Here is a 22,600-nt window from a genome sequence, read left to right as displayed (position 1 = left end):
TTCCTCCGTGTTTTTGGGTCAAGATGCGCTCCAAGAAGAAAGTTATCGGGATAGGTTGATTAAAAAAAAGCCGTAAAAATAAAATTCTACCTTATAAGAGTTTAATCTAATAATACCATATTCCTCCCCTACTTGTGTTATACGAAGGCTTTTCGTTCTCCATATCTTTTCTCTCTCTTCTCAGTAAATACTGTAGATTATGTCTTCGGGTGGTCCAAGATCGCTGTAAGATTAGGGAAGCGATTTTAGCCAAGGTATTTTAGGGTTGGTATAAGTTTCAAATCAATAAGAAAAAAGAAATAACTATGGCACTATTAGATAAATAAGAAGTACGGCGATAGCTCTTAAACCGTTTTACAAGGTGCACGTTATTGCGCAGGTTAGAACTGCATTCATTTCTCATTATGGCGTGCAACAACGCGAATGCACGATCGAAATTAATACGGAGGCTGTGGTGCTATCTCACGTCCTCGCATTCTCGCATGCGTTCTAGCAATTCACCTCTTTAATCGACGCAAATTTCACTGCGGCTTCCTTCACACGTCAGGTTGTGCTATTGCTTGCCCCCTATAAAACGGCCTTCAGAGGTTGTCGGTAGGCCGCTTGAACGCAAAAAACTTTCTCACTTCACTCCGCCTTTCACTGACAGATTTTTTCTTTAGCTACTTTTCAAGGGTAATGAAAGTAATTGACAGTAAATCCTTCATGCACCATTTGGGTTGGAAAAAGTTTCAATCCCTTTTTCTTCTCCCTTTGAATTAAACATAACATTTTCACTTTCCAGATGTGGACCCTTTTTGTGTCTCCAGTCTCTCCAAATGTCTGGTTGAAAGAGAAAAATGAAGCTCAGGCGCATAGGTACCCTGGGACTGGGATCCAAGTAGCTGGGGAATGGCAATTTATCTCTATATCACTGTGTGCAAGCGCAGAAAAAATGTTTAATGCACACACATGCTTCGCAATGATTGCCCTCTCCTTCTCCTCTGCAGAGGTGTTTACGACGAAGTTTCCGTCTGGCGTGTGTCGCGATGCATACGAATTCGCAGTATATTTTGGTGAATACGATGGCTGCGTATTTGTCTTCTCCGTGAAGGAGGTCGCTTTGGGAGTCCTACAGGAGGCTGGGCAACCGTGTTCGTTCGCGTGGGGAAATACCCTTAGTTGGTCACTCTTGGTTCTGAATATCGGATGAAAATTCTTTTGTGAAATGCTTTTTTTGTGTCCAGGTCTGTATCAGCATTTAAGTTTATTTTCGGTTTTCCAAGAGTTCGACTACATCGCAAAAAGAATTCCTTCAGTTCGATTCGATTTGCCTCCAAAGTATTTAAAGAGTTATTTCCCGTTTTGATTCGGAATTATGTATTAGAAATTCTCTTGGGAAACTGTGGCATTTTGTTTACTGGCGAAAGTAAAGTTTTTTAATTAATGTTTTACCATTGTACGCCATTGTAGAAGTCATATTGCTGTAATACTTTTCATTATTTTGATTCCCGAGCCGTAATCTTAGATTCATCGTTTATGAAAGTTATCTTTTTGTGTGGGAATCATAAATTTTGCCGACCTGGATTAAGGGAGCAGTATTTAGGATTCACGCACGATCCAATCGAGATAAGAGATATGGAATAGCCGATAAACGAAATCCTGAGAGACTTTTTTCAATGGATAGGCACAAAAAGTAGATGGTGACTTTTGCACTAAATCTAAGATACTGACCGCTTGAAAAATGACCCAACGAAACGCGATTATCTCGAGAAACGCTGTCATGAAATATTGGTAGATATTCCGGTGATGCTACTGTCATGAAATATGGGTTGATATTCTGGTGATGGTACGTAGGAGCATTTTATTTCATTTAGTTCTCGTATTTATAATCCATTTTTATGGCCTTACGAAATCACTTATCAGCTGTGCCCTATTTAGATATACGAACCGGAAAATGCGCCACTGAATCCACTTAAGAGATTGAGCCCAGGTAGCCGCGCACTGTGTCCAGGGTAATGTGTACCACACGGTATGAATAGGTCTAACTCCTGTTTAATTATCTGTGTAAAAGTTGTTAGGGGCGGTACAGTCTCCAAATTTTCTGGGGCATTATGCGATTTTCAATAATTGGTATGTTTTGATGGAGCTTTTTGTACATTTGGGGTTTGAGTTCAAGGTAAATACGTAATCATGTGAGCATTGAAGTTTTCATCAATATTTCCTTCCACTCTTCAAGATCCAATCATTGAGATTTTTCTTTTGACTGATTCCCTCCTCACTGTCGACAATTTCGGGAAAGTTGAACTTCCCTCCCTCCAGAGTTCTTAATTAAAATTGATCATCCCCCGGGCATGACAAGAAAACTTGGGCTCTTTGCTATGTCCGTCACATTGTAATTTATCCTAATTAATTATTATAATTAATAGTATCGGGCGTTACTTGGTGGAAATCCATAATCCGAGGAATAGAAGGATCATCAACTTTGCTATTTCCACGTAGTAATTTATTGACACTAACCATAGTTTCGTTACAGAGTAACATTATCAAGGTGAAGAAGATGTTCAGTGACGCAATACGGAACTTAATCGTCAATTTCCTGTAGAGACTTGCCCTAATTGCGTTACTGGCGCACTTAATATAATTAATAGTAGCGGGCGTTACCTGGTGGAAATCCATAATCACCTTGATAATGTTACTCTGTAACGAAACCATGGTCGGTGTCAATAAATTACTATGCGGAAATAGCAAAGTTGTTGATACTTCTATTCCTGCGGCACTTTATCCTGTTGTCTCCTAGCCGCCTTTCGGTAAGAAATAGCTTATTTCGAAGCTAGACTTCTCTACTCCCTTCTTACACGACCTCCTATTAATCTTCATACTCTAATCCCATTGATCTTTATTGCCATTTTTGCGGAACAGACTTCAAAGAAGTTGGTAGTTGTACAGTGAAGTGTGCATTTTTAATCGGATGAAGATAGTTTTTTTTGTAATTATTTTTGTAAAATGGACTATTCTAGAAGAGGTTTGTCTATTTGAGGCTTATATATTCGTTTGATGTGCACAGTTACTATAATCAATTTATTGGGTCCGAAAAAGTTGCGGCAGGATATAAAATCCAAAAGCTCATTTTTAAATCTGGTCAATAAAATTTTTCCAAAGTCTTTCATGCGATGTGAAAATAATTTTCTTCTTGTCTCAGAATTTTAGCGTCGGAAGGGTGTGGGTTTTTAGTTTCATTTTTATTTAATGAATACAATTGGAAATAAAATTGGGAAAGACGTTAATCTCCTTCATTGAAATATGAATCATTGTTTTCTTAATCCGTCCGGAATCGGTCTTCAATTTAAAAAAATAATTAACTGACGTACTTTTATAAATAAAAATTCTCGGAATTCTGGTCTGAATTGTCCAGTCATAATTTGTCCCGCCGCGGTCTTATTTCGCAAAAGAAAAAATATATTTGTGTTTGCCGTCTCTTATCTTTGCAAGATCCTATTGTGTGAAATTTACGGATATCAATTGAAGCCCTTGGAAAAGATTGATTGATTTTTTTATTCTTTTGTTGAGTTCTTTATTTTATTCGTACACCAAATTAGATTTCTTTGAAATTTCGAAAATTGATTGGTCTTCTTTGAATCTTTTGTCTATTTCATTTTCGTTATACTAGGAATTCATTAACGTTTTAGAATAAGAAAACATTTCCGAATCCGGATACTTCTATGAGTTTGCTGTTTGGAAGTGTAAGCATATTGCACAAACTTACAGAATGATAGAGCCAACCAATAGGACCAAAGAATAGAAACAATAGAAGATATTGAAACATTGTGGCCGTTGGAATATTCACTCTTGAAAATGTTTACCTAGTACTGTTAATTATTTAAATTGCATGTTAACCCATTCCGTAATTAATGCTATAGATACGGTTTTTTGTCATGTTTTTGAATGTTTGAAGGCTCTAATCACATCCTTTCTTCTTTTCAGGTAAGAATACTCACTAATCTTCAGTGGTACGTTCAACTTCAGCGGATTACGAATGCTCTGGTTTTAGACCTCGTAAGCCAGATTGGTTCTGTAAGTACTTTTGGATAGTGCACAGCAGTTTAGGGTGGTTCAAGGATTAGGTACTACTCTGTGAAAATAGGATTCGTTTAGGGAATGGAAAAGATCTACTAAGGCTGAGCATGATGGGCTGCATATTTTTAAGGGTTTATACGGTTAAATACTTAAATAAAATAGAAAAAAACTTTATTGTGTTATTAATATGGTGCCAGTATTCTTCCCGTAGTGTTGACGGAATGGTGCCGAATTCAAATCTCGTAGGACGGTTTATCTCGTAGGACGGTAGAGGTAGGCGGACGGTAAATAAGATAAATAGGTGATTATTTACACCTGGTGATGATAATTATTCATCGAAACCCGGGTTGATTTATTTTTAAAAAAGTGGTGTAAGTGATAATTATGTCACCAAGAAATTAAAATGGAATGCCACAGAGTGAAAAATGAGTTAACGAATTGGCGGATTGAGAAGACAAGGCTACAAGTAATTTTTTATAGGGAGTTAGGTACAGAAATTGATGGTAGAGGTAGAGATATACAAATACTTGGTGACCAAGGGATAAGAGCGAGTCTTTGTTTTGTGCTGATCTGGAGAGGAAAATTTGAATGCACAATGCAAATAGCTGGTTGATATCGTTCGTTTTCTTTGCCTAAATTCTGCACCTAACTCTGTAAAAAATATTACTTGTACCAATTGGCTTCTCACCCACTCAAATTTTATGGAATTCTTTTGTTGGTAGGTGCACTGAGGGCTCGTCTTGTTGTGAGTAGTTCCTGAATAGCATTTGGCTAAACTCATCTTTCCCCCTTGCGAATGTGCTTTTTCCACCTCGGTTGCGCAGAGGTAAGCATGAGCGTAGTACCCATCTCTCTCTACGACCCCCTTCGAAGCGTTCCGCTTTAGTCCAATATCGATTTCTCGGAGCTGGAGTCCTCCGCGACGTTGATCACTGTCCTCGACTTGACTCCAAAATTGCCTCCTCCTGGAGCATTGTCTCCGCTCGGAAACTAATGGCCGAGACTAATTTCATTTGGCTGCGAGGCTTGCATTATGCCGATATCCAGCATAGTGTTACCTTCCGGTGTTCCCAATGCCTTTGTTCGCCTCTTACCTTATTCCTAATACCATGCTCGAGTTTAGGGCGGCGCGATTTGTGCTGAAGTTCGCGATATACGATGCACTCTCGAGGCTATCGGTCCCTTCCGAATATTGGGTTGGTTTTCACTCTGGATCGAATTCTATGTACCGGAACTGAAATCTGTGTTGTGGCAGGATCAGTGGGGCAATGGTGACTGAAGGCCGTTTTACACGAGACACGTACTTGCACAATCTGACGTGTGTGCGAAGGCGCACTCAAAATTGTGTCGTGTAAAGTGGTGAATTACTGGAACACATGCGAGAATGCGTGGACGTGAGATGGCAAAATAGCCCCTGTTCTAATTTCGTTCATGCATTCGCGCAATTCCACGCCATTTTAGAAATTAATGCAGTTAAAACCTGCGCAATTCCATGCCCCGTGTAAAACGGCCTTAAGACGATGATGCGTTGTGCCGATTCCTGATGGGGTGGAGAAAATGAATAGAGATTGTTCCATTGTTAGGGTTTATGAGCTCGAATAAGTCAGTGCAGATATGCTTCCTATTGTTGGAATGGAAATATTATCGTGAATTTGGGAAATCGAGGGTGAAAATTATTCACAAACAAGTTGAAAGACTCAATTATCTTAGTTTATCTACAGTTTGCGATAGATAAAAATTCGTGTGTACTAGAGGCGAAACTGTAGATCCGACTCGGGTCTAACACAGGGTAAGGTACTCCATATCTCCTTCAGACGTTTCAATGTGCAACTCGCTCATCGTTCTCAGGACTCGGGAATCCAATGATATCATTGGATTGAATTCCTGAATCCTGTAATTGTTCACCGCGGGAAAACCATGCAATGAGATCGGGTTAGAAAGGTTTGTGGTGGCTAGAAAGTTGGCTTCCCACCACGTTGGCTCGGGGTCGAATCCCGGCGGGGTCAGAGAATTTTCAGTGACTGCCCGATCGCTGCTTGAGTGTTGTGTGGAGGACACTTCAAGTGCAACACTCCGTCCGTCGGATGGGACGTTAAGCCGTGGTCCCCTTGGCGCCTTTCGTTTAGAGCAGGCTGTCGGCCCCGGGTTTCTCTCCACCCTTCCTTCCCTTACCCTTCCCTCGTGGAGCAAATCAGCTGTCGGTCGCCCCCTCCAAGTACTATACCATACCAAAAACCATGCATTACATCACCCTATTCACTCTATTCAGGAATGAAAGGGAGGAAAATACAGCCTTTCTTGCGCTAATTGTCTTGTTATTTTCATAAATTTGTCTGTAGGGAAAGGCGAGCTTCTCTTTCCACAGGTGGAAAATCTATGATTATGCTAAAGTTTCACGTCAATGTAGGTACAGCTTGATACCATATTCTCTCGTTGGAATGCAGGAAGGGAGGTATCCTGTGTACTCTCCCGGCTCTAAGTGAAAATTTGGCACCCAAATGTAGCCACGAAAAGCCAATGTTAAAAGGAAAATAGGTATACCGAAGCATAATATCGGTACAACTCTTTTTTTTCCAGCGGGTTTCCAATTATCCATTTTGTAGTGTCATTTTTTTCTGCCGTAATTTCGTTCAAATAGGAACTTAACGTACGTGACTTTTATCAATCAAGTCGTGTTTGCTTCGCTTTTAGTGCTCGGTTTCGCTCGCGACCGTGTGTGTGTGTGTGCTTTTGAAATGAGCTCGGTGGATTCTCTCTCTCTATATACTACTAACCTCCGATCGGGGGACGCAAGGAGATTTAATTTCCAAAATGGCCCCAAATGGGAGCGAATGATATTGGCGTAACGCGACCTGTTTTAAACGACTAGGGCGTGCGCACGCTCTCTCGAATTGGTTACCGGAGCGGCGGCGGTTTAAGGGGTACTTTCGGATTCAGACCAGGGAACATTGTTTCGGAGCATTACATGCATTATGAAGTCTCTCCTCATTTCGGATTCAGAATGGGTTGTTTTTAAATGTTCTCTTTTTTCTCTTTGCTGCACCCTATGCTCTTTTGCTTGCCTTTCCGCTCTTATTGCCGCGTTTGCGAAAAATTTACTCGCGCCGCATAAAGGGTGCAGGAGGTCTTTCCCGAGCATCCACCTGTAAAACCCATCGAATGTTTCCAATATAAGCGCATCGAACAAGATACTCAAGGAAGCCTCTGCACTATAAAAAAAAGCATCGGCTCTGCGGACTCCATATGCTGTAAGGTTTCTGGAAACATCTATTTGTAATCCGTTCGAGTAAGACGCTGTACCTATTTTCGACAGCTGGAAATATCGCCATTTACGCATGAGAACAACCGTATCGCTACCAGAGACGTTAAAAGAGCTAACATATTCTTTTATAGCGTAAATTGATGTATACTTAAGCATAATTAAATTAAGCTTCAACTAAGGACTAAATCAAGATGTCTTCTGAAAGAATTCGATAATTATATCATGTGAATTTACTTTTAAAATAAACGTACAATACTTTTATACTTTTCTATGAGATCATTATCAATTTAACAAATTATAGTTGAAATTTTGAAATAAAATGTTAGTTTCGAACAGTTTATGTGATAGTAAAAATAATTAATAGTTCCCTATTATATTTATCGCCCTACCCTCCTAGTTTCATACATTGTTTAACATTTTATTTCAATATGTATAACATTTAATTTCATGCCTTTCGGATCCATGGCGATATTTCGGAACTCGCCCAGCGATCGGATGTATCCCTGAGAATTCTACCGGGAAACCATATCGCCGTGAATTCTCCCGCGGGCCTTTTACACTTGAGCGGGCGCTTATATCGATTTGAGGTACGTTCCTACTCCGCCGCCTCCGGCGTCACATTCTTCATTCGATATGAATCCGCGCGACCGGATTCCCTTGGCCTTGCGGGGGTGGGTTCTCCAGCATCCGCGAGATTCATGCATCACCTGTCAACCAATTTCTCGTGATCCGGCCCCGCGGGGAGATCTTTAACTTTGCAGCCTCCGTGCAAGCGCGTTTCGCTGCGTTCCGCGAGATGCACGACTGATAAAATTCGTGCCCACCTCGAGGAAGGAAATTGTGATGGTGATCGTATCTGTGGGTATACCTGCATTTTACGGATTTTTTTCTGCGGTTGTTCGATTTATTGCCTGAAAGAGGTGTAGTATTTTTTTTTAATAATACTGATTTTTTTTCGTGGAAAATGCCCTTACACAAATAGACCAAGGTTTTTGGTTTTGGTGGCTGGATACCTTCTTTTGGACTACACTTTTTTATATCGGATATTTTTATCGTTGTTGAACACACATGGTCTGTACAAATGAAGGTGTCTAGCCGACAACACCGAAAAGCTGAGTCTACTCATGTAAGGGCTCCTTTCTTTCCTCGACGTGCCTACCTCGAGGAAAGACATTTAGGTAATCGTCTCTGTGGCTATGTCTCCTTTTACGGATTTTTGTTCCTGTGGCTCGTCCTTGTATTTCTTGAGAGATAGGTATTTTTTTAATGATAATGATTTTTTATCCATGGGAAAGGCCGTTGCAATGGTGGTTACAATGACCGATACGTGGTTTTGCAATTGCAAATGCTTGTCATGAACTAAATATTCTTCCATTTGGCATTAAGCGCAGTGTTCATGTATTCTTTCTTCTCGCATATTTAATCAATTCTACTCTGCTATAGTGTCTACCTTATTTATATATATTTAATCAATTGTCTGCCTCTTCTGCTCTGAAGTAGTGTGTACCTTATTTACATGAATGGGTAGTATGCTTGGGGGATCGGGTTGGTGTGGTGGCTAGAGTGTTGGCTTCCCACCCCGTGGGCTCGGGTTCAAATCCCGGCAGTGGTAGAGAAAATTCAAAGACTGCCCGATCCCTGCTTGAGTGTTTTGTGGAGGAAATTTCAAGCGCAACACTCCGTCCGTCGGATGGGACGTTAAGCCGTGGTCCCCTTGGGGCCTTTCGTTAAGAGCAGGCTAATGCCGACGCCGGGTTTCTTTCCAATCTTCCTTCCTGACCCTTCCCTCATGGCACAAATTACCTCAGCTGTCGGTCGCCTCCTCCATATACCATACCGTACGGGTAGTATGCTTCCTTCCCTTCTCCCACTTTCTTAGCATAAAGTGGGAAAAATGAGAGAGGGTTATGTGTATATATTTTTCCGTGGTCAACGAGAGTGGACATACATCGGGATATTGTGAATGATATGTTTGTCATATGATATGTTATGAATATCCTGATGTTAGTTTTTTCAAAGGCACACTGCATTTCAGAGGATGAGAGTATCGTTATGTAAGGGTTTAAAGATAAGAGAAGTGAAGAGTCGGAGATGGTGTGTAGCGCTTTACTGTTCGGAAATGAGGACACTTAGGAAGGAGGACGAGGGAAAATTGGAGGCGTTCGAGATGTGAGTGTGGCGAAGAATGGAGAAGGTGAAGTGGACGGAGAGGAGAAGGGACGAGTAAGTGCTGGACATGGTGGGTGAAGAGAGGCAGATTTTAGATGAGATACGGAGGAGACAGAAGGTACGGATGGAGCGTGTACTTAGCGGGGAGGGGATGTTGAAAACAGTGTTAGAGGGTAGAATGCTGGGTAAACGATGGAGAGGAAGGAAGAGGATAGGGTATTTAGATATAATGAAAGGGAGTAGGCCTTACTGTGAATTGAAGAGGGTAGTACATGAAGGAAGAGGAGTGTGCCAGAAATCTTATTTGATCTCATATGAGATCACTTAAAATTTAACAAAGTTTGTAATTATCTCTCTTTACATTTGCATATCTAACCCTCATTTTATATCTATTAGATATATTTCCCATATGAGATCTTAAAAATCTTTGCTAATTGACAAGCTTTTGCTTGAAATCTGTAAATTTTTAAGTGATCTTCTATGAGATCATTGGGAGGTAATGGGTTGAGTACTCCATGGAAACCTACCTTTATCGGTTGAATACTTTTATTATAATTTCTATTTTTCATGTGCGTTTCCCCTATAGTTATTGGGTTGGTTCTTTTCGCCTCCAAGGAATTGAGTAGTGCCCATAAGGTCGAGTATCCACCTTGTTTTCATCATTCCATTCAGATATTCGCCTTCATCCTCTCCCAATCGCGCGCACACATTCACCATCGCCGTAATAAACTGTGGCGCCGTCGGCGGGCGCCCTCTTACCGCCTCCACTTAGGTTCAATCAGGCGGCTTTTCCCCGGACGGAGCGCGGAGCCTCGCTTTACGGTCAATCGAGTAGTCTCTCGCCCCCAAAATATCGGCCTCTGGGGCGCCAAAGTGCCGGTGCAGGTCGGGCATGGGAAGAGCATGTGTGTGTGTTTGTGAACCCTGAAAAATTTATCTCCCCATCCGACCAACAACATTTCCTCCCCCGGAGAGTAAGTACCCGTCTCGCACGAGTGTCAATATTGCCTTCGTTCATCCTCGTGATAATGCGAGAGAAGTGTAGGAATATTGTGGCGGGGTATACCTTTGCGGGAAGAGGAGTGGATATAAACTATTTACTGGAAAGATTGACTAAAGTAGGCATGTATTTGTATTAATATTAATTGTTATGCTGTATGTTTGATAGTTATACACAGTTTTCTTGGAAATGCTATGAAATATATGCCTATCTTTATGGTGTGTAGGGTATTATATTAGGAGGTTTTAATTCCCGAAAATTAAAGCCGCTAAGAAATAACTTCATTGCTAATGGATTATATCCTCACTTACTGGAGGTACACAATCCGAAATAAAAGTAATAGTATGGAATACCTTGTGAATGTGGTAAAATGTATGTGGGGGAGACAGGCCGAACGATTGAGACGAGGCTGAAAGAACACCGGAGATTTTTCAGATTAGCGCAACCAGAAAAGTCGGCCGTGGCGGAACACAGCATTAATGAAGACCATGCTATTAAATGGGACGACACCAAAATCCTTTGCCATGCTCAACGCTACTGGGACCGCGTAGTTAAGGAAGCAATAGAGATCCGCCTCAATCCCAAAAATTTCAATCGGGACACCGGCTTTCATCTAAGCACTACATGGAGACCTGTAATCAGCTGTATGAAAAACATAAGGGTTAAACGTGAAGAATTTCAAAAGACCTACAGCCAATCGGACGACACCTGAGCCATATTGTTGTCTCCGTAAACGGTCGATCCTGTTCAGTGTGAAATTGAACTTCATTCAAGTAACACAGCCTTGAGGATGGAAGACAAGTCGTCTTCCGAAACGACGGCTTACATAAAATCTTTAACCTGGATGCAAACCCGAGAAATATTTGTCCGAAATAAAAGTAATTTCTCCAAAATTGAACTCGCACAGTATGAACCTGTTTCCGCTGAACGATCCGGCGAGTATCAGGTGTTTTTGGCTTTTCACTCTATTTCACTTAGTTATAGATTACTAGCAATTTTAGTAACTGAAATTAATTCATATCTATGGGTATTTGCAAAATCTTAACGCCGCGACGTTGCCATGAGTGGTTTAGTAGAGTGCTGTGTAAAATAAATGTGACAGATTCTCTCTTTGACAACTTTACTTCAAATTATAAAGGTCGTTTCACTATATTGTAATAATTTATTTGAATGTACCGTGATGAATTCCCCATAATTTACTTTACTTGAGAAATTTATTGGCTATGTAACCTATAATTTTATTCATATTGCGTTAAAATTGTGTTACTATACTAAAGAATACGACGTTATTTTTATTTATCAGATTTTTTAATATTATACAATTTGTGTCTTGGCCAATATTTTATTTTTATAGCATTCGATGATTTTTCGGGATTCTTTGTGATATGATGCGAAGACGTATAAATATTTAAGCTGATATCGTATGTCCCCAGTGTCGTAAAACGATACCGATATTATTTTCAAGACAGTCCACGAGACATCAAAGAAAGCTCGCTGTCCAAGCTCATCGAACCGATCCCTGTCTCACGGTTGGCGCCAGCAATTTGGGATATGACTTGGGCGACGCCGGACTAAATAACGACGGATCTGCACACACGGTCTCTCACTCATTGTCCTCTCTTCCTCCCGCATATTCGATCCTTAACACACACGTGCGGATACGACTTCGAAAACAACGGTGCCTCGTCTCGGGGGCCGCTGTTGTGCGTGGGCGTACGTATGGCCATGAAAGCTGGAGCAAGGTTTTATGTCAAGTGTTTTGTGCGTGTGGGTGGGTTTGGTATGAGAATAACAATCCCCGCTTTTCGAAATCCTCAACTTCTGTGTACCGGTCCAACCTTCAGTCACAAAATCCTGGGTTTGGACGGATTCCAGGATTACGGGATCGATGTTGCAAATCCGTAAGTCGTGCTGGAGGCAATACTTCGATGCATTTTGGGTGAATTGTAAGGATTGTTTCCTCAAATAAAAAAACTCTTATTGATCGACAATTCTTTACAATATCCTACGCGTAGTGGTATCCAGGGAAGGGACAAAGGGGGGGTGGGCTAGAAGGAGGATCTGGGGGGTAACATTCCAGCAGTAGTGGGAATCCGTGAGGTACGAAATTTTTGAGAATTTGGAGGCTTGTCACAACATTTTAAGGTCGTCTCACTACTAATTTTCCTAATAATTAAGTTTTAAAACAAAAAATTGTGTGCATTTTTAATAATTTCACCTCTTGCATTAAGTTTTCATTCATTATTGTAAAAGGTCCAAAAAGGCTCTCCTCTCCCTTATATATTCGACTACTGAACAAAATTACCATTTATCTGGTGTAAATTGGATACCTCAGGGGAAGGGGGGTTTGTGTTCATTTTCTGCATTCGCCACTGCCTCCATGTATAATATTTCGAACCATTATTTACTCCGTGGAAAAATTGCTACCTGCTTCTGGAAAATTTGAAGTTTCGAGGTTGAGTTGTTAATAGGATAAAAATTGAGTCGGTGACTGGAAAACATACGCATTCGTGAGCTGGTGTGGGAAGGGTGTTTACAGAAAAAAATCACGTTTGCCAAGGAAGAAATGGGAAGACAAAAAACAGAACTTAAGGATGTAGTAATGAGAAATGGTTGGACGTATGTGACGAGCAAAAACTCGTGAGAAGATAACTTGCAGTTCTATGGAAAAGTTTTGGAAATCGTCCTTGTTTATAAACACTACTTGGTGAGGTATTTGGCCCGCAATGAGCTCAGGGAAAGAAAGCGTCCCCTACACCCTGAATGTGTGAATTTCACTCGCCAGTGGCCTACTCTGGAGTGAGCTCTACCCTTTCGAATCTAAACTAGCTTTCTGGTTGAATCACAGAGTGAGTGAGAGCGATGCATTAACTTAGGTACATAATGTCGAAGTTATGTTTGTGTCGAGGCTATTCGTAACCTCTAAGAATTCAAGTCCTGCCTTGACCAGGAATCCATTATTAGCTGAAAGCCCGTGATAAAGAACCGCGTTGTTTCGGGATTGAGTGATTCCTCTGGGATGGACAATCTAAGTTTTATTACATCCTTTTTTCCTGTCTCCTTTTGATCTCTCTCTCTCTCTTCCTTGTTTTCCTTTCTGCTTTCTTTTTTCATTCTTCTCCTACCACAAGCGTCACGTCGGGAGAGGGAGATGAGTCCATCTCGCCGTAATCTCGTTTTATCACCAAGCATCACTCACACTCTCGGAGGGTGTGCGGAAGGGAAAAAGATTGCCAAGATTTGTCGTGTGAAGTATGTTTGGAAAGGGAGTCTCATCCTGTTCTTTTTCACCTACTCTGTGACCGGCGTCCTTTCTTCAATGCAAAATGTATCCCTAATTACTCAAACTGGTCAAGAAAAAATCATTTCCCCAATATTGCCTAGATAATAAGATAGATATTGATTTGTCTGGTTTGAATAGGAAGAGTGCAAGGTTAGTGAACTGAGTGAAGAAATATACGTTTAACATCAAACCATAGGAAAAATGAACAGTTGTTGGTGATGAGTGATAGCAGTCTGTTGTCTTCTATGTAAACTTATGTTAGCCGGTACATGGCCTTAATTTCATCAGGTTGTGGCTAAAGAGGTCGAGGGTGATGGATGCTGAATAAATATTATCGAAGCCGGCACAATTTATCAGCAATTTGAAATAGAAGCTGCTGTTTATAGTGAATACTTCATTTCGGTTTGACGACATTATTACTTTACGAAATATGAAAATCTTTACACGGAGAAATAAAATAAACGGTAGTATGAGCATACTTTAATCTAAAAAAGAATGCTATCTACTTGCAATATATTACGACAGGGTATTGAAACAAATTTCAAATTTCTTCTGTTCTTCCGGTCAACATTACCACCAAACTAAGAATGACTGTTGTTGCTCTGTTCACATTTTTACTTAAATCGCGAAACGATAGTGCTTAGCAACGGACTCGGTTGTGACTAAAGCATTCTACGTATTCAAGTAATGACCGTACAAGCAGAAGTTATTAGGGTTGAATTATAAATATAATTCGTAGCTCTCCTGCATTCAATATATAGCTTCATAACTCATCTCAATATGTTCAGTATATCATTATTGAATAATCAGTTAATAGTAACTTTAACAATTTCTTTGACCCAAAAACTTCTTGAAGATAAGTTCAAATTTTAAACAACCATCTTTGAAGTGTTTGGAAACCACTATCTTTAATTTACTTCCCCCGGAAATGGATTTAAATATAGAGTTTTTAATACTGGATAATCTTGAATTTGAATATGCATTATGCTATGATGATATTACCGAATGAATACCTGGAAAAGTATCGTTGTGACTATAATTGCCTAAGACTGGTGAAATTACGGTAATTAGGTGATCGATTAGAAGTGATTTCGTGATTATCGCCGTCATTTCAAACATCCAAGGATTGAATTGGCGTTAATGGCCTCTTCCCCGAATTCCTGCCGGCGTTTCTTTATTGGAAATTGATAGAACGTATTGGAAACTAGTTAGCTTTGCAGACGTAACTTCGACGAATGCTCTTTAATATTGAAGAAAGCTTCCGCAGTTGATGTTTTAAAAGTTTTGTCTGCATGATCGAAAGACGCTCATGGATAAACACCCTAATATACATATGCTATTTACTATGAAAGTCGAAGCGGCTCCAATGTTTTATTCGTGGGGTGTTATCTGCTGAAGATATATGCGTAAGGTGAGCGTGTATTCTTTAGCATAAGACTCTTATAAACCAAGTCTAAAATGGATAAGTTCCTATCGTCAAAAAACTAATAATTCTTAAACGACTTCCATTTTTGAAGAAGTTAAATTTAGGTATTAAAGAGGAAACATGGATCTTGGCCTGCTCTAGTCTCTTAAGGAAAATCTAATGGAATGAGCAAGTGACACCTAGTCCACCTTATGTAAGGGAGATGAAAGAACAGATAAGTTCCTATCGTCAAAAACCTAATAATTCTTAAACGACTTTCTTTTTTGAAGACGTTAATTTAGGTATTAAAGAGGAAATATGGATCTTACTCTGCTCTAGTCTCTTAAGGAAAACGTAATGAAATTAAAAAGTGACATTTAGTCCAGCTTATGTAACGGAGGTAAAAAATGGATAAGTTTCTATCGTCAAAAATCTAATAATTCTTGATAGTGGACGTGAGGAAGAAGGTCCCAATGTCTCATATCTCCCTTGTCGCTGTCTTCCTCATCGTGTTTTTCCCTTGGTCGGCTCTAATACACGCACGGCACCAGGGGTCGTCGCGAACAAATGAGGGTTGGTGCGCGAGCAGGGGTGGAGGGGGCCTTAAAGAGGAGGTGCGAGGGGGATGGGGGCGCGTGCTGGAGTGCTCGCCCTCTGGCGGAGTAATTGGGCGACGACGGCCAAGGGAGGAAAGGGGGGGGGGGCAAAGATTCCGGGTCCGCTCTCAGGGCTCACCCATCAGAGATTTCCCATGCCTCCTCACCCTGCTGTTTCCCACGTAGCGCCTGGCGTATGTTCCTGTACGGTATGGCATTTGCCGGAAGCGACGGGTAGCTGACATCATTTGCGTCGTGAGGGAAGGGTAGGAAAGGAAGGGTGGAGAGAAACCTGGCGTCGGCATTACCCTGCTCTTAAAGGTGTCAAGGGTGCCATGGCATGACGTCCCATCCGACGGACGGAGTGTTGTCCTTTAATTGCCATCCAAAAAGCTGTTTATCAGGGCTAGGGCAGTCCGAAAATAACCCAGTCATCTCCATTTCTCCATGGGTTGTTATGGAGATATTTTTAATTAACTTATGGAGATATTCCGATAAGGACCCAACGCGGAAATGCAATAGGTTTATTTTAGTCTATATAGATATGTCATAATAAATGAAAATATTGTGGTCTAGACTTCTCGGGTATTTTCTAGTTTCGAAGTCTACGATACGAAGCACCTCGTCAAGTTAATGAAAGCCGAAAATGTTTTCCAATATACTAATGTTTTATGCATTAAATATGTCTAAAGATAATAGTAAGCAAATTCATTTTATTTTTCGCGTACTACCCTTTCGTAGAATTAGGCAAAACATAAATGTTACTAATTCTGAGATAAAATATTGTATTTTTTTAGAAATTTCACCAAATACTGTGAAGCGTCTGTAGATGCATTAATAATACTTTAATGATGATAGTTTCTCTTGTTCATATAGATTCAATCAGATTTCGTTGTGTAGGGCATTCAAGGTTCGTCGGTTTGTGCGAGAGAATATGGTCCCTGGAAATATCTTGATCAGCACCAAGTCTAGAAAAGGTTACTGTTGTCGGGAGGAACAGAAATACCAGGAGCTCCAATGCTTGTGCGATTACCTTCAGACTGAGTTGTGCAGCAATTAGGAGAGGTTTCGCCCTGTTACCGTATTTAGAGCGGAAGTATCGATGCAAGATACCGGTTGGCATATTCGGGTTGCTTTTGAGAGGATTGCCGGCTAAATGCTCGTCATCAATGGACAGTACAGCGCAGAGAGAATTCCCGAAAGCGCTTCCACGTACCCAGGGATGTCGCCATAACTTAAGAATCATCGGTTCACTCAGCATTCACTCGTATGCCGAGCTCGGAGTGCGGTTTCAAATGATCTTACTGTAGCAAGGAAATACTCCCGCGTGGATTCAAGCTTTCATGCAATGTCTTTCGTAGAGGAGGATGTTTTCTTCGCCCACTATCCTACTATTCTCTTCTCTCCAGTGTTTGAGGATTTCTATCTAGGATCTCTTGAGCAGGTTAAGAGAAAAATGTTTTGAGTTCGACTCAGATAGTAACATTTTGGAGACGCATTTCTTTATACGTTTTCGTTGTGCAGTAAATTAAAAGAGTTATATTGCTGAGCAAATAAGCGAAATAATTTTTTTTCCTCCGTTTGAAATCATTGACCGGCCCGCAAAAAAATTCGTACGATTTCGCCTATATACTGATAGAAAAGAATCGCCTTTTAATATCTACTTTGCTTATAGGTAAGTTTATCTCTTGAAAGTTATTTATTATTATCCTGAATTAAATTTTTCTGAATGGCATCAAAAGCCATGTGAGTGAAATGCTCTTTTAACTGGTATCCACTTATAAATGGTGATTTTTACCTGTATTCGTATTTCTATCTGCGGTTTAATCATTGACTTGATAATCTAATTGGAAATTGATGGGGTTATCTGATGCCGTGCCTAATTAGTGATTAATATCTTTTCGAGATGGAAGAGAAGTTGGGATGCTTTCTGAGGGGACGAATAAAATCTCTTTTGATTTTTTTTGAGACTACAAGCAGGGTGGAAGCAAGAAACTAGAGTAAAAATATTTCCAAATTGGCTGGGTGTGTTACTTTGACTTGCGGTTATTTTTCTTTGAAGTTGGTGACATTAGCCATGAGGGAAGTGGCCTCAGTATCTTATCGTTGATTTTGATTGTGAATCTATGCATTTTAAATGAGGAACATTATTATATTCCGTTATCAAATCGGTATCCAATTTTGAACAAATTGGATTTTTAGAGGCAGCACGTAACAAAATATAAAAACTCCTGATCATATCAACTTGATGGAAATCCATTCAAAACAGGGGATACGTTCCATGTCCAGATATTCGTTCGGAACTTTTTTGTTTCAATTTCGTTCGTGTTGGAGGACGTGCTTTCAGAGTTTAATTCAAAGACCGTTACTTTGAATATGAAACCATTACCGTAGGAGGTGGGCAAGGAAGAAGGGGCTGCTTGACTGTTATTCCCCATTACGTCCACAATCTTCCCTTCCTGTACGCGCTCGGAAATTTTTGTCCGAATCGGTTGTTTTCTCCGGACGAACATTCGGACCCAACTTCACGCGTGTTTATTAATTTTCCGAGTGCCCACCGAGTTTTATTTGCTCCGCGATAATTACCTCCTCTCTTGCTTCCTTCCTTACACTACTTCTCGCTCCCGTGGGTTTGATATTCATTACGCGGAGAGTAGGGTCGAGAGAGACTTTGGGGATGGCCCAAGTTATTTCTCGGCCCGCACTAATGTAGAATAATGGATCGACCCTAGGAAGTCCCCATTCCCCACCACCCCCTCCTGCAAGGGGTGGTCGGGGGAAGGGGTTCCGAAATGACAAACTCTTCCCCTCCCTAACCCCTGTCGCTCCATCCCTACCCTCTCGGCCTTTCTCCATTCTCGGGACTACGGACCTCTATACCCTGGTTCAGTGAAAGGAACACTTCTCGTGTCCCAGGGGCTCCTGTCTGTCTCAAAACGACGATCTTCGCGCGAAAAAGTTGCCGTGGGAGAATCGCGTAAGGGGGAAGGGGACCTAATTTACGAAAACCCCGACTTCTTATCGCGGGCGATTCACCCGATCTGCATTTTAATGGACTTCTTATCTTCCACGTTGGATGTAGCGAAATTGATTCGCGTCCTTGCCACGTCGTGTAACTCGATGATGAGTCAAGTTTTCTCCCGACCGGGGAGGTTCAAATCAACTGGATTGGGAGGCGCCAGTGAGATGAAGTTTACGTTTCTCGTCGGAATCAATAATAAATAGCTCCTTTCCCTGTAGTCTCCCTGATGATGGCGCAGTTGTGCTGAAAACAGGGTCGTTATTAGTTACGAATGAAATCAAAAAAGTCTCGAAAGAACTGCTCCAATTCATCCTTGGCTTTGAAGCTTCTGAAAACTTAGCGTTACCTTTTCACCATCGTTGAGTAATGGAATGGAAAATCACGAATATTTCAAAAGAGGATTATCAAGTCGGCCTCTAGATATGCCTTCAACCACAACGCATTTGAATGAGCTTGAAATATTCACCGGTCGTGTCGCTGACGGCAGAGCGATTCAAATTTCACGGAGAAATTAGCTGTAATCAGGAATTTTAAACGAAAAGTGAGTTTGCCATGCAGTGATGTAGGTCCGAAGATTTTTGTGGCGTTGCGATCATATGACTTCTGCATTTTCTTCGGTTCCTCACTGCGTTTGTTGGCTTTTGTTGACGACAGTTTTGCTAGCATTGCAGTCAGCGCCGTCAGGTCGAAGGTGACTATGATCTGATGACCTGTAGACGCTGACTGCAATGTCAGAACTAGTCCTATTACTTAAAATAACCCACAAAGACGAAAATCGCCATTTTGATAGCGTGCATTTCCGCGGGGCGATTTCCGATTTAGTGGGTTATTTTAAGTAATAGGACTAATACCAACATTTACTTAGATGAAATGATTGGATTGTCATTGTTATGTATTTTTTTCATAAAAAATACGTAACTTCGATATTCATTTACTCTTCTAAACCTCGGAAATTGAAATGTACCTTTCTGCGATTTTAAAAATCAAGGAATGGGTAAATCTTAATTTTAAAAAGCCCTTTATTATGTAAAGCTGTTGCTCTCTCTACAAAAAATACAATGAATCCACCAATCATATATTTTGTCCGTTATAAGATGAAGAGGACGACCGTTTCGCTGTTCTCATAGTTTTTCGCGTGTTCTTCTTTACTCTTTCGACCGTAGAAGCTTAACGTTTACGTTTAAACAATTTTTAGTGAGTCATTGTTGTGGTGGAATAAACGATGAGTAAAACGATATATGACACGACCTTATGGAGCTTCGGGAGAATTTAGTGGTTAAAGTTCAGCGTTCTACCTTTTTTGCTGCGATCTTAGTGTTAAATTGGAATCAGGAATCAAGTGACAACGGGACGGACTGGTTCCTCTACTATGCGTTCCCCGAGTCTAAAATCATGGTGGCCTGAAAAGACGTTCCTAACAGACTTAATGACCTTCCTTTAATGCGCAGCTATTGGAATCACGTAAGAGGCCTTTCCTTTCTCCACAGTGATGATACACACTCCCTGTATGTTTTCAGTTTTCGCTTCTTTATCTAACGACGTCAATGTAAACGATGCGCGTGCGAGCCGCTCGGGAAGGAATGTTTTTCGAGAATATTCGGTTGCGGTTCAACGCTTTTGTTTACTCTGGGTAATTTCGGGACAGTTCGGAAGATTGCCGCTCTCGATGGCGAAATGAGATGTCGTTTTGACGACAGAGGTCGCAAATCCTTCGCTTTTGAATTATTCCCGTTATTGACTCAAGAAAATGGGAATAGAAATGCCGGCAAAGTCATAACTCTTTATTTCATGCTCCAGATATCATTGTGTTTTCGTGTTAACCCTTGCGTATCGTATTTTACGAGCGTGGTTACATCATGACCTTTGGCGTTTATTTACGACGTCGAGTCTGATGGTGGCTTCATGTCCCGAGGTAACGGTTTTAATTTGGTCTTTATGTGTGATGTATCAATTGCATACCTATCATTGGACTAAGGGCTCATGTTCTGGTTAAGGTAGTAAATTTATTTAATGATAGCAGAAATAGTTGTAGTGACAGGAAGAGGTCATAGAACCTATTTGAATCCATAAAAATAGAGTTTACTGAAGAATCCGCATTAAACTGATATTTTTGCTTCATTCCATATGGATTTGGATTGACCATGTGACTTAGCTCTCATATACGCGGCCTCATGGCCACTGTGTGTTGGAATCGCTGTGAAATAAATTCCGAGTTTTTTTGTCTATTCCTTTTATTACTTTAAAATTCTATCTTAAAATTTTATCAAGATTATTTAGTTGCCTCCATGTTAAATGTTTATATTTGTTTATCAATGTTTTGCGATAGTTCCTCTGTGTTCATTAGAAAAGCACTCTTACAATTTTTTTAAATCCTGTTTATTGTCTCTTACTTAATTTACTTGCCTGTTCTTTTTCACCTACTCAATTCTATTAAACTCTCAGGAAAACTACTTATTATGCATCATAATTTTGCATGCGATTATTTTTAAATTCAGTCAAATCCTCCGTTTTTTAGTCCACGTATCTCTTACATCAGTAACTCCTCGTCCTTTCATGAGTTTTATTTTTGTCATCTAAATTACTGGGAACTATGAAATTTTTATAGTTTTTACTGTAATAAAACGTTCAGGTTTAACATTTGATGCTTGAATCTGCAGATAAACACCATACGCAATTAAATCAACTTATATCATCCGGTGCAATACCTGTTACAATTATTGTGGTTAAACTTGTGGTTAGTTGGTCGTAACCTGCCACGGTATCACTTCAATGAAAGTGTATGTAATGGGTTTTTGATCATAAAATACCCTCGAAGATGCGTAGTTGCTCTTTCATTCCCTAAGGCTTCGTTTTGGGTAAAGAGTTGAAAATAGTTTTGGGTCTGCCTTGTTGCAGCGACAGGGGAATCTATTATATGGTCCTCGACGAGACGAATGAGAACGGCTCAACGCGCGCGTGGACCTTGTTAAACCGCTATGGCGTTGCTAGAATAATGGGTGCGCCAACGCACAAATAAGACCTCAAAGAGTTGATCTTTACGTCGCTCTTGTCTTTCACTTTCAAGTGCAGAGATCAGCAAAACCGAATTATCATTACCATGATTTCGTCTTCCTCACCCGAAGCACTCTTCTCCAGGGATGGCAAGTGAAACGAAACAACAATGAAAGATAAAGCATCTACTGAAAACCGTCAAGGATAGAACTCCACTACAAGTCGAAGGGGTATACCGAATTCCTTGCCAGACCTGTGGGAAGAACTACATCGGCGAAACAGGCAGATCGGTTAAAACACGTCTAGAGGAGCACGAGAGAGCAATTCGACTGGGGCAGTCAACGAAGTCCGCAGTAGCCGAACACGCAGCGCTGGGCCACACAATCGACCTTAAGGAAGCAAAAATTGTTGCGAGAGTGAAAGGCTTTAAACAGAGACTCGTAAGAGAAGCAATAGAAATATCTAAAGAGGAGAAAAACAACTTTAACAGAGACACTGGCCTTAAAATCAGCCGTACTTGGCAACCCGTAATCGGCAAAAATAATCGACAACCTACTCCTCCAACCTCTCACTCCCCTCCCCCCACCACCTGACACGTATACCTATATATACCAATTTTAAATCCCACCTCTTCAGATTCCCTTGAGAAAGCGACCAGCATCGGTCGGGAAACGTTGGGGCCACCCAAAATCTGACGCGGCGACATAGCCCAAAAGTTTTAATTCAACGAAACAACAATGTTTCGTTTCGACCTGCAGCGAAACGAAAATACGAAGCGTGGCGTGGGTTTAGTATCGCTCCCGCACGAAGTTAAAA

This window comes from Ischnura elegans, chromosome 2 (assembly GCF_921293095.1).
Source record: "Ischnura elegans chromosome 2, ioIscEleg1.1, whole genome shotgun sequence".
Classification (NCBI taxonomy): domain Eukaryota; kingdom Metazoa; phylum Arthropoda; class Insecta; order Odonata; family Coenagrionidae; genus Ischnura; species Ischnura elegans.
The sequence above is the reverse complement of the archived record's forward strand: the minus strand, read 5'-3'. Positions refer to the sequence as shown.